Below are 13,683 nucleotides of genomic sequence, written 5' to 3'. Positions count from 1 at the left end.
GCCTAATTAATTAATTATTTTTTTACAGTTTGATTTCTATGTATTCATGTGATTGAAGTAGACCAAATATAAGAATGACAAGGCACTTAGTGATGTAAGTTAAAAGGCTAGGAACTAATATATTAGTAAATTTTAAAATTGAATTCTTTTTAGTAATTTTCTTATGGAATTTGTAAACATTGATAAATCATGAATTTCATGGTTCTCATCTAACTCACAATTTTATAGCTTAAATTTGTTACTACAGTGTTAATTTGATTATTACCTAGAGTGTAAGGAACTAAGCCTGTGGAACATTGACTATCTAGTTCGTTGTTTTTCTGAAAAAGAAGAATGCATCGTAAACGGCTACCTATTATTTGAAAAGAAGAAAAAGAAATGGTAAACAAGAAAAGAATAAATTTCCTTTTTGTTATATCCTTTAGCAACAACTTTTAAGGAATGCACACACACACACACACACACACACACACACACACACACATATATATATATATATATTAAAGAATTTAAAAAAGTATGAAGAATGATAGTATTATGAAAAAAAAAAATGAAAAAGAATGAAAAGAAGAATGGATAGTGTGAAAGTTATTGATGTAAAAAAAATGGAAAGGATAATTAGCAAGCTTTTGACTTGGTCTTTGGTTGATCTCCTCACTTGTGGTAATTTTTGGTGTTATTATTATAATAAAGAATTGCTCCCCTATTGGTGTTAAGTTTAGATTTCATTAAGCATCATGGTACTCAATGTTTGGAAATTTTTCACTGGTTGATTAAATTAGTTGTCTACTGAGAATATTGACTAGAATTTAAACTGTCATTCACAAAGCTTTATGCCTTACAATTTGGTTATTTGGATCACTTTAAGGTTACAAGAGTATATAGAGTCCGTTCTTTTAAAATAATTTTTAATTTTGGATTTCAAATTTTTTTCGCATGTTTTACTTGGGACTAACAAAATGTTAGATGTGGGTGTATTAAGCGCTAAATATTACATATTTATCCCCCATTTTACATCATTTTTCCTAGCGTTAAAATGCTAAAAGTGACTCGATTAGATTAATTTTCAACATGCAGAAGAATTTAAAGCTTAAGACAAAATCCAAGCTATAATGAAGATTTAAAATCAGAAAAAGAGATCAAGAGGAGCAAATGAAAAGGTGAAGTGTTGAAGATCAAAGGAAATAAATACTTGGATGGAAGATCAAAGAACAAGTGCATTGAAGTGAAGTCAAAGAAATCAACATTTTTTTTTATAGATATTCGAATCAATTGAGCGATCATCGATTGGAGTGGATTGGAGGTCGATTCACTTGAGAAAATTTGAAATTTCCACAAAGCTTATCAGACAAATTTTTGTATCTTCAATTCCAAAGATCGCTTCAATTCAATCGAGAAAATCACGAGTATATGGTTTTGGTTATCGGACAATTTCGAGCAGTTTTGATTTGATCGAGGAGTCTTCAATTGGAGTCGATAGATGGTGTGCACAAGTGCGTAAGTTCTTAAGTCGGTGGAAATTTTCCTATTTAAGGAGGCCTTTTATACACATTTAGAGAATCATATGGGCCTTAGAGAGAGAGAGAGAGAGAGAGAGAGAGAGAGAGAGAGAGAGCGCTTTGTTGACGCTTTCCTTCTTCTCCAACCTTCAATTATAGTTTCTTTTTTATTTTTAAAATATATTAGCTATGCTTGGCTAATATCTTAGCTAATTAAGGCTAAATGGTGAACCTTTTAATGGATTCTTATAGTTAATTTGTTTTTAATTCAATTAATGACAATGATTTTAATGATGAATTGAGATTGTTTTGATTGAATTCTTGGTATTGATGAAAGTTTCGATTTATAAAATTTCTTAATCTATTATTAACTTTGAGTGCAATATATGTCTAGAATTCCCTATGATCAAGTACTTAGATCTTCACGAGACACTTATCAATTGAGATTTATATATTATTTGGATGTTCTAGATTGGTTTAATTGTTCTATCCTTTGATCGGAAGAAATCCTTATTCAATTCCAATTGAGTATTGAAGTTGAATTGATGAATTAATGTTAAGTGTTTATTAATTAGGGATTCTTGAATCCTTAGTAGTCGTTTATTATTGTTTCTAATCTTTTTAATTCACTGAAAATCTTAATTTTAGATTTAATTTAGTTCTAATAGTGTTTTTATTCAATTCAATCCCTATGCATCGACCTGGATGAGTATATACTGCTTTGCGACCCTGTACTTAGGTAGCTAAGTCCAACAAGGCCCACAATGGGCCCCTACTTTGGAACCACGTGGATGGCAAATAAATATTACAGCGGGTCCAGCAGAGAGCTTAATAAAGTGATGTGCTCCACCACACTATTTTCGCATTGCGGCCACTTGATATTTGAATTTACGTCCCATGGCTTATCATCAGCTGGACGATCTGATGGATTGTGTGGATTCACCACACCCATCACCGATGGGATCTACGCTGGGCCCCACGGATATGAGCAATTTTGTGGCGTTCTTCTCAAGAGGATGAGTGCGTCTAGAAAGGATGTCCCTCTCTCCTTCGTTATTTATATATTTGCTTTCTAAGGTTTCGATAGGTTGGTTGGTAAGGGAACATCATGGTGGGCTCGATGTTTCAATGGCAAGTGTTTGATCACTACTGCTTCAGGTGGTGTGGCCTGCACGGGCCCTGGTTCGGCCTAATTTTTGGGGCCATGCCCTAGAATGATGTGGAAAAGCGAATGCGCAGCCTGGATAAAACAAACGCATCGTGGTGGGCCCTCAAAAGGTTTTCAGCAGTAGGGTTCAATCTCCATTGTTTTGAATGGTGTGGTCCATTTGAATTTTGGATCTGTCCCAATTTTGGGATCATGTACTGAAATGATCTGGTGGTCTGGATGGCTGGAAAAGATGTAAGGAGCATACATCAAATTGGGACCTACAATGGGCCCCACTTGCTGACTTAGCACGCTGCTGTTAACAGCGTGCATGGCTGCACGCTGTTGACAACATCGTGAGTTGTTGGTTTTTTTTTTTTTTTTTGGGCTGTTTTCAAGTTGCCTCGAAAGTAAATCTCATGTGGGCCTTGGGAGTTTTTCCTCATTTTTAGCTTAGATCATTAAAATGAGGTTGACTCATGGATGGACGGCATGGATGAAATACATACATCATGGTGGGGCCTGAGTGGACCCCCAACTGCAATTCAAAGGGAAGCGGATTGCGTAGCGTAGTGAGTAAACTCTGTGAGGTCCACCATGATATATGTCTTTTATCCACTCCATCTATCCATTTCTTCATATAATTTCAGAGCTTGAGCCCAAAAATGAAGCATATACAATGTTCAAATGGGCCACACCAAAGAAAACAGTTGACTTGAACTTTTACTGTTGAAAATTTATTGTGGCCACAGGAGTTTTGGATGAAGCTTATATTTGTGTTTTCCGTTCATCCATGTCTTTATATCTTATGAACAGGTTGGATGACAAATAAACATCACTGAGGGGCTAGCAAGGTTTCAACGGCGGAAATCATTATCCCCACTGTTTCCTGTAGTATGATCCACTCGATCTTTGGATATTCTTCGGGCTCAACCACTTAAATTAGATGGCAAAACAGATAGAAATCGTGGATAGACCACATACATTTTAGGAGGGCCCAATTGAGTTTACTCAGTAAAATAAGAGGGTACCGTGTAACTTAGGACCTGTTTGTTAAATCTGAGTCTGAAGCCTGAATCTGAAATCTGAAGCTGAATTTTTTATTTTTATTTTTTGTTAGCTTGCTAGTACGGCCACTGTCAGTTCACACTTCACTTAAGCTGAATCTGAGATCTGAAGTCAAAAACTTGTTTGATAATTACTACAGAAGTCTCAAAAACTTGTTACATAGTGTTAACAAACATTTGAAATGTCTGAAATATGTTAATTTGAAACATTTGCCCCCATGTCCCGATTGGAAATGTTTTACATTATAAGGAAATTATTTTTTATTAAATGAAAATAAAATCATTACATTTAATTCAAATAAACTAAAATACTTAATACAAAACTAAAATATCACTATTCATAGAAAGACATATTAAGAAAATCAGTGATTTGCATGTATAAGTGTGGCCGCGATTGTTTCTCGCATGTTGGACATAATAGTTTGTTCAAAGTCTCCAAATACTCTCTTGCCATCTCATTTTAACGTATGGGCCCAAAAATGAAGTAGACCCTAATCTCTGGTGGACCACACCATCAGAACTATTGAGACAATGGTGCCCACCTCGGGTGCATCCGGACGCATGCGGATTAATGTGGATTTTTTGCAAAAGGCTTTCGCAGGAAGCTCGTGTGCTGGGAACCTATGTGAGGCCCACCATGATGTTTTTGATAAATCCACCACATCCATCCGTTTTGTGAGCTCATTTTAGTTGAAGAGGTGAAAAATGAGCCGGATCCATTACTCATTTGGGCTGAAAATGTGAGAATTGAACATTCACAGTTGAAATATTCATGGGGCCACAGAAGTTTTGAATTAGGCTAGTATATTTATTTTCAGTTCATTCATCCCAGTAGGAATGACTTTATGAACGGTATGGATGACATGTAAGCATCACTATCGACCCCATGGAGGTTTCAACTGTAGGAATTTCCCTACCCACCTTTTCCTTTACCGTGGCTCACTTGAGTCTTGGATCCGACTTATTTTTGAACTTTTATCCTAAAATGAGCTCAAAAAATGGATGGACTCTGTGGATTTATCAAAAACATCATGGCGGGCCCCACAATGGTTCCCACAGGAACTTTCTGCGAAAGCCATCCGACTGGGTACTGCTTCACCAAGGAAATCGGATTGCTTACTAAGTTACTCATAATGCTTCTATCATACTAGTAAACTCTATTGGGCCCACCGTGAATGTATCTGGTTTATCCACACCGTCCATCCATTTTTCAAGCTTACTTAAGGGGATCATACCAAAATTAAAACATTTACAAAGCTCAAGTGGACCATACCACACGAAGCAGCGGGAATAATGATTTCTACTATTGAAACCTTGCTAGGCCCCGCGGTGATATTTATTTGTCATCCAACATGTTCATAAGATAAAATTTTTAAAAAAAATGATGAAGGGAAAACACAAATATAAGCTTTATCTAAAACTTCAGTAGCCCTCAAGAAATTTTCAACGGTAGATATTCAATTCACACTGTTTCCTATGGTGTGGCCCATTTGAGCTTTGGATATGCTTCATTTTTGGGCTCAAGTACTAAAATTATCTGTTAAAATGGATGGAAGGAGTGAATAAAATATATAAATCACAGTTACTAGCTACGCAACCCGCTTCCATCACCAAGAAGCAGATTTCCCTATTGGGTTCCATGCTGGGATGCAAGGTGGGGCCATTGTGATGTTTGTGGGAAATCCACCCCGTCCATCCGTTTTGTGAGATCATTTTATGACTTTCCACAAAAAAATTAGGTGGATAAAAAACTCAAGTGGGCCACACGAAAGAAAGCAGTGGGGGGATTGAACTCACGTCTTCGGCCCACATGGGCGGGGTGGATTTCCCACAAACATCAAGGTGGGCCCACCTATGTTTCCAGCGCAGGAACTTCTCAAAAAAGGCTTTCACAGTGGACGTGGATTGCGTACTACCCCCGCCCATCCCTAGCTCCAAACGGGCAGTTTTGTGGGCGGGTCCACCATGATGTATCTGTACATCCAAACTGTTTATCCCTTTTATTAGATTATTTTAAGGCATCAAAACAAAAAATGAGGCAGATCCAACGATCAAGCGAACCACATCAAATAATAAGCTTGGTTGCATTAAAATGCACAAAGCATTAAATTTCAGTTGCATTAAATGCAAGAGTCATCTGTGGTGTGGTCCATTTGATAGTTGGATTTGCCTCATTTTTATTTTGATGCCTTAAAATAATATAATAAAAGGGATAGATGGTTTGGTTGTACATATACATCATGGTGGGCCCGCCCACAGAACTGCCATTCGGAGCTAGGGATGGGCAAGGGTAGTACGCAATCCGCGCCCGGAATCCCATCGGCAACGTAGTCGATTTGGATAGGATTGCCTGCTGACTTGACATATTGCGCATGGATTATGGGTGGAGCCCATTGTGATGTTTGTGAGAAATCCAACCCATCCATCCATTTTAAGAGCTTATTTTAGGACATGCGATGAAAAATAAGGTAGATCTAAAACTCAAATGGGCCACACGAGAAGAAATAGTGGGGTTTTAATGACCACCATTGAAATATTTATATGGCCACAAAAGTTTACTATTGGTCTAAGTTTTCGGTGTTTTCACTTCATCTAAGTGAAAATGACCTTATAAACGGGTTGTATGGCATATAAACATTAAAGTGGAGCCTAAGAAGGTTTCAATGGGAGGCATTCCTTTCCCACAGTTTCATCTCGTATGGCCCACTTGAGTTTTGGATCCTCCTCATTTTTTGTAGCATGTCTTAAAATAAGCTCGAAAAATTGATGGCCGGGTTGGATTTCTCATGAACATCACGGTTGACCCCACCTTACATCCCAGCGCCGAACCTCCTAGGAAGGCTTTAACGGAAAGCCGTTTCATCTGCATGCCATCTAGGCAATGCTGGTGGAGAAGGGCGGCCCTATTAGTGGATTTATGGGGCTTACCGTAATGTATGTGTTTTTTCCATACCGTGCATACACTTTTTCATATCATTTAGGGCCATAAGATAAAAAAGAGAGGTAGGTATAAAGCTAAAGTTCCACACGGTAAGAAATAGTGAAAATTTGGCACCTATAGTGGAAAATTTCTTAGGGTCATAGAAGCCCTGATCAAGTTGATATTTGTCTTTTTCCTTTTTCATCTAGGTACATGTGACCTTATGAAGAGGTTACATGGGAAATAAACATCACATTGGATTCTATGAAAGTTTCAACAATAGTTATTTAATTATTGTTGGTTTCTATGGTGTGGTCCACTTGAGTTTTACATGTGGCTCATTTTTGGGCTCATGCTCTAGAATGATCTGAAAAAGTTGATGGACGGTGTGGATCTAACACGTAAAGCATGGTGGGCTCAGAGAAGTGCCTTATGTTAAAAGTTGAGATGTGTATAACGTTAAGGGAGAAAATCTCTCTCGCAAAGGACAATTTTGGATTAAGAAAAATAAAAATCACGGAGTGCATTTTTTATTCTCCATTAAGCTAGACTCCCATCATCGAAAAATTTCAACATAAAATGGTTTCGATCCTGGGATCCTACGAGGAGAATTTTTAATATAAATTTGTTTCAGCATAACCCACGAACAATAACCAGAACGCCATCACAAAATCCACTATGATAAAAAAACTTGAGTACAATGCGCATAAAGGAGAATACAATAATAATAATGACAAAACTCCAGAAGCTCTGCAGTACGCTCCTGCTCCTGCTCAGCTATGGCCTAGTGTCAACTATATGCAACGGTCGTGCATAAGCTTATAGAAAGCTTAGAGGGTGGTGAAAGTGTGTGCGCACATTAGAAATGTAGGTATATAATATCAGAGTAATGCGGAAATGCTGTTAAGTCCATGAATGTCATCAGTAGTACTAATGCTATGCGATGCAAGACATGAATGCTATCGGCCATACCAAGGCCATGCGATGCGAGGCATGAATGTTATCGGCATACCAAGGCTATGCAATGCAGGGCCTATATGGCCAATGTCATATGCGAGGTGCAACTTAAGCATACTAATTTTCATCTGAATCCACATATCAATACAGCTCAACTCTGGAATATATATCATCGGGGTTTAGTACACTATATACCAGATCGCCGCCCACTGGATGTACAACCATGCAAGTGGAAGAGACCTCACTATTCGCCTACCAATATCGGCTCGGCATGTCAATAGCGGACCCATTTATGAGCTGGTCAAACTTAGCCTAGTTATGCCCCCTACTCTCGGGCGGATGAGGCCACACCCCCTTCCAATCGACCACGACACAGTGAGATATACGACCTACTGGTATACGGCCTTCGTGCGCTCATGTGTCCACTCGGTCTCAACGTTGGAGTCATCATTTGGTACCATCGGGTTTAGGAATTTTCACCCAGAGACATCTATGGCGCCCTGATGCTAGTAACAGTATTTTCGGTGTCCAATCTTGTCATCCACGATATGCTTGTGGAGGCTATGCCTCTAATGTCGCTAGGGCGTATAGAAATCATATCACACAAATGCAAGATGTATGAATCATACTATCTAGTCATGTAGCAATCCTGCGCGTGCCGTTCGTTCATGTGGGCAACTCCTCCTATCAAGGAGTCCTACAATAATCTGCCCAATGACATTTGCTATGATCAATCACTCATATCAAGCATACATATAATGCGCATGGGCATGGATCATGAAACTATACTAAGCATATTATATTATGATGATGTACTCTCCTCATATGAAGGATGAGCCTAAACGACCTACTCATATCAAGAATGTGCCTAACGATCATGGGGGCCCAATAGTTTGGGTTAGCCCACTAAAGGGATGTGAAAATGGGCATAACAATGGGCCCTAGGGAGAGTTATAATGTGGACATTTAACCATCATTGTTCTTACAATGTGGACATCAAACCATCATTGCTCTCAAGGCATGACCCATCATAAACATCATTACATACATCATGGTGGAATCACACATCACATCGGTCCTCGTATACATTGTTTTGGGCCTAACACAAAGGCCTCATACACATTGCATTGGGCCTCACTCATGGGCCTCACATGCATCACATTGGGCCTTATATAAGGGCCTCATATATATCGCATTGGGCCACATCCCATGGGCCTCAAATACATCACAATGGGCCACATCCCTTGGGCCTCTCATACATCACAATGGGCCACATCCATGGGCCTCTCATACATCACATCAAGCCTCACTCATGGGCCTCATATACATCATATTGGGCCTCATACAAGGGCCATAAATACATCATATTGGGCCTCATCAATGGGCCATAAAAACATCATATTGGGCCTCATCAATGGGCCACAATTACTTCATATTGGGGTGGGCCCTGCACATTCCAAATGGGCCCACTAGATGAACAACATGGGTGTACAACACCTACATCAAGTGGGCCGCACGTCCAGCGGTCCGGACGGCACTGATAAAACACTTACATCACCTGGGTCCCACATGAACAACAGGGATGAAATACATATATTAGGTGGGCTTGGCAGGTGGACGGCGTGGACATAAAATACATACATAATGGTGCGCCCACATAGCACCGTCCAGCGATGGACAGTGTGATGTACAACACATCATCAAGGCAGGGGCCCACCATAACGTTTATTTTCCACCCAATCTGTTCACAAGGTCACAACAACCTGAATTAAGAGGGAAAACAAATTCCATATTGATCCAGAACTTCTATGACCCTAAATGGGTTTCAATGGTAGATGTTCGATCCTCCATTGGTTTTGCGGTATGGTCCACCTGATAAACGGTGTAGATATAGAACATATACATTAACGGTGGGTTGTCTAGCAGCTACTGGACGGTGCTGATATACAATACATGCATTAAAGGTGGGTCCCACCTGTTCATCGAACGGATGGTGGGGATGAACCCACAGAACTTCTGACGTCAATACAGCAACCATATGGCTGGGCAGCTGGGCCACCAGCTGATGGACGGTCTAGATTTAACACATACCTCAGATCAGACCCACATAACCTGTTGACGTCATACAACAGCTATATGGCTGGTGCAGGGTGCATGTCCAGATAGACGGACGATTAGGATATAACACATACTTCATGATTAGACCCTCAGATGGACAGTCTGGATATAACACAAACCTCATGATCAGAACCACTAATCTAGCTGATGGGGCCCACGCAGATGGATGTCATGGATGAAACAGATGGACGGCATGGAATGAAATACATACATCATGCGGGACCCCCTGAATTTGCTGATGTCAATCCAGCAGCCATAGGCTGCTCGTCCAACAGATGGACAGTTGGGATATCACACGTGCTCACGGTGGGGCCCATAGGACTTGCTGACGTCAAGACCTACAGGGGGGTGCTGGCCCACCAAAGATGGACGGCCTGGATTTAACACATTTACACAGTGCGGTCCACAAAACTCACAGACACCAAACAACAGTGTCTAGCTGCTGGATTGCTGGGCCAACAAGTAGATAGACGGCTGAGATATATGCATACATTGAGGTGGGTCCACACGTGTGAGACCCACTAGTTGGAAGAAGCTGATATTTGTGTTTTTGTTTCATCCAAGGACGTTGGATGTCCAGTAAACGGGCAGACAGCCTAGATGAGATACGCACGCCAGGTGGGATCCACACAAGTGGACGGCATGAATAAAATGCATACTTCATGGTGGGGTCCATCCGGGTGGGTGACACGGCCACATCATCACCAAATGAAATGAGAGAGAGAGAGAGACGGCGTAGTGGTGGGACCCCGCCACTATGGGCCCCTCTTTGTTTACAATACATACATCAAAATGGGTCCCATACAAGTGGGCCCTCAAATGAAAATCAACGGTGGATATCCTAAAATCACCAACCGATTGCACTCCTTCTTGATCCCTTGACTTCCTTAGCTCATTAGCTTTGATTTTGATGGAGGATTATGAAGTATGGATAACTAGGATGAGAGATTAGGTGGTAGGGAGCGGACCACACTTGGGGTTCTCTCTTTTCTCTCCTTAGAAAGCTTGGACGTCCACACTCTTGGGGTTACTTGGGGATTGGGTAGAGAATGAGAGAGAGAGAGGGGTGATGGGATGAATAGGATGGGATGGATGGGAGAGAGGGATGGTGAGGTATAAGAAAGGGATGGGTGGAGAGAGAGAGAGAGTTGACTTTGGGGATGGGTTGTATAAGAGGGGGATGGGCTAGGTATAGGTTGAGTACTTGCTTGTACTTGATTGATTGATGTGATAGATTGGGTAGAGATTCTTTCGGGATTCGCAACGCGCAGCGTTCCTCGAAATATATGCTGGCCCACTACTCCTGGCCTGGGTATCCATCGGTGCGTGAGACGTGGCATTGGAACCGCGGTAATGGCGCGATCGGTAGAGTATAAGTCTCGGGTCGAGTTGACTCAAATATACGGGATGTGACTTAGGGTCGCGCATAAATGCCGGTTACAAGTCTCAGGTCGCTGAAATTCGATGGGGAGTATCGCAAGAGTCTAAGGAACGGTACGAACTAGGATACAGTCCTTACAACTCTCCCCTCCTAATAAAAATTTCATCCTCAAAATTTACACTATCACGCAACTAGATATAACTCATAAGGAAAGAGGAAACATAACATCATCATAGAAAATCGGAGACAACATACAAGATACAACATAAAATCAATCATCAAAGAGATGAGGATAACGCTCTTAAATCTCAACCTCGTGCTCCCAAGACACCTCATCAATAGAATGGTGACTCCACTGGACCTTCACCAAGGGAATGACCTTGGTCCGGAGGACCTGCTCGTTCCGATCAAGGATACGAACTGACTGCTTCATGTAAGAAGCGTCCTCATGAACCTCCAACGACTGTTAATCAATGACAGGAATGATGTCTAATCCACACTTCCTCAACATTAAGACATGAAAAACATTGTGGACGCCAGACAACTGAGATGACAAGGCAAACCGATAGGCTAAGGCGCCAACGCGCCCAGTGATTTTGAAAGGTCTTATGAATCTTGGGGTAAGCTTGCCTTTCGTTCCAAAATGAACCACACCCTTCATGGGTGAGACCTTGAGATACACATGTTCCCCAATGACAAACTCCAAGGGACGACCCTGATAATCAGCAAAACTCTTCTGCAGGCTTTGAGCTGTGCGCATCCTCTGCCTGATGATATCAATGACCTCTGATGTCTGCTACACAAGCTCGGGACCTAGGAGATGCTGCTCTTTAACCTCAGTCTAACAACTCGGAGATCTACGCGGTCTGCCATATAGTGCCTCAAAAGGAGTCATATCAATGGTTACTTGATAGCTATTGCTGTATGCGAACTCAGCCAATCGTAGATGCTCATCTCAACTACTCGCGAAGTCAATCACACAAGCCCGAAGCATATCCTCAAGGATCTGGTTGACCCTCTCGATCTGCCCATCGGTCTATGGATGATACATGGTGCTGAGCTGCAAAATAAACCCCAACGCTCTCTAAAAGCTCCTCCAAAACTAAGACGTGAACCTCGGGCCTCGGTCAGAAATGGTCGAGACTGGAATGCCATGCAGTCTCACAATCTCCTCGATGAATATCCTCGCAAGTCGGTCCAAAGGCCAAGTCGCACGAATATGAGAAAATGTGCTGACTTCCTCAGGTGATCCAAGACAACCCAGATAACGTCATGACCGCACTGAGTCCTTGGTAAGCTCATAATGAAATCTGTCGACACGTGCTCCCACTTCCATGTCGGGATGCTCAACGGCTGTAATGGACTAGGGGTTTCTGATGATCTACCTTAACACGCTGACATGTGTCGCACTCGGCCATAAAACTGGTGATCTATTGCTTCATCCCCGCCTAAAAATATTGTCTCCTTATGTTGTAGTACATCTTCGTGGAGCCTGGGTGGATAGTAAACCTTGATCGGCGTACCTCGGTCATCAAATCTTTACACAACTCTAGAACGTCGGGAACACACAATCGGCCTCTGAAACAAAGTCCACCATCTAAACCAATCTGCCAATCTACCTGCTCTTCGGATGTGGCCTCTGCTCAATAACCTTGTAACGACTCGTCTATCTGCTAAGCCTCGATCACCCTTGCGACAAGAGAGGGTTGAATCGATAGACTCGATAATTGAACGATAGTAGACTACAGACCATACTCGAAGTCATACTCTGCTATATCCTCAAGCATCTTCCACTCCTGAATCATCATATGCGCCACCATGCCTCGTGGCTGACGGTTAGGGGCATCCGCCACCATGTTTACCTTGCCTGGGTGGTACTGAAGATCAAAATCATATTCCTTCAGGAGCTCCATCTAGCATCTCTGCCTCATGTTCAGCCCAGACTGAGAGAATAAATACTTTAAGCTCTTGTGGTCGAAGAAGAGCTCGAGCCTAACCCCATAGAGATAGTGCCTCCACACCTTCAGTGCAAAGACGACTGCTGCCAGCTCTAAATCATGCGTGGGGTAGTTCAGCTTATGGACCTTGAGCTGGCGAGACGCGAAGGCCACTGGTTTCCCATGCTACATCAGGACAACACCCAAACCAATATGCGAGGCATCGGTAAAAACTACGAGCCCATCACTCCTAGAGGGAAGAGTGAGGACAGGTGTGGACGTTAGACGGTCCTTTAGCTGTGCAAATGCCTGCTCACATTTGTCGCTCCAAACAAACTCTGCGCCCTTCTGAGTTAACCTAGTCAATGGGGCTACAATAAGGGAGAAACCCTCAATGAAATGCTGGTAGTAGCTCGCCAAATCAAGGAAACTGCGGATCTCTGACGCATTCATGGGTTGGCCCCAATGACACACTGCATCAACCTTCGAGGGGTCTACTGTAACACCCTGCCTCGTCACCACGTGACCGAGGAACTTCACCTCCTCCTACCAGAACTCGCACTTCTCCAGCTTCGCATAGAGCTGATGTGCGCGGAGGGTCTGCAAGGTAATCTTTAGATGCTACTCATGCTCCTCATGAGTCCTCGAATATATCAG

The sequence above is a fragment of the Magnolia sinica genome, chromosome 4, assembly GCF_029962835.1.
Source record: "Magnolia sinica isolate HGM2019 chromosome 4, MsV1, whole genome shotgun sequence".
Taxonomy (NCBI): domain Eukaryota; kingdom Viridiplantae; phylum Streptophyta; class Magnoliopsida; order Magnoliales; family Magnoliaceae; genus Magnolia; species Magnolia sinica.
This window is presented reverse-complemented; position numbering follows the sequence as displayed.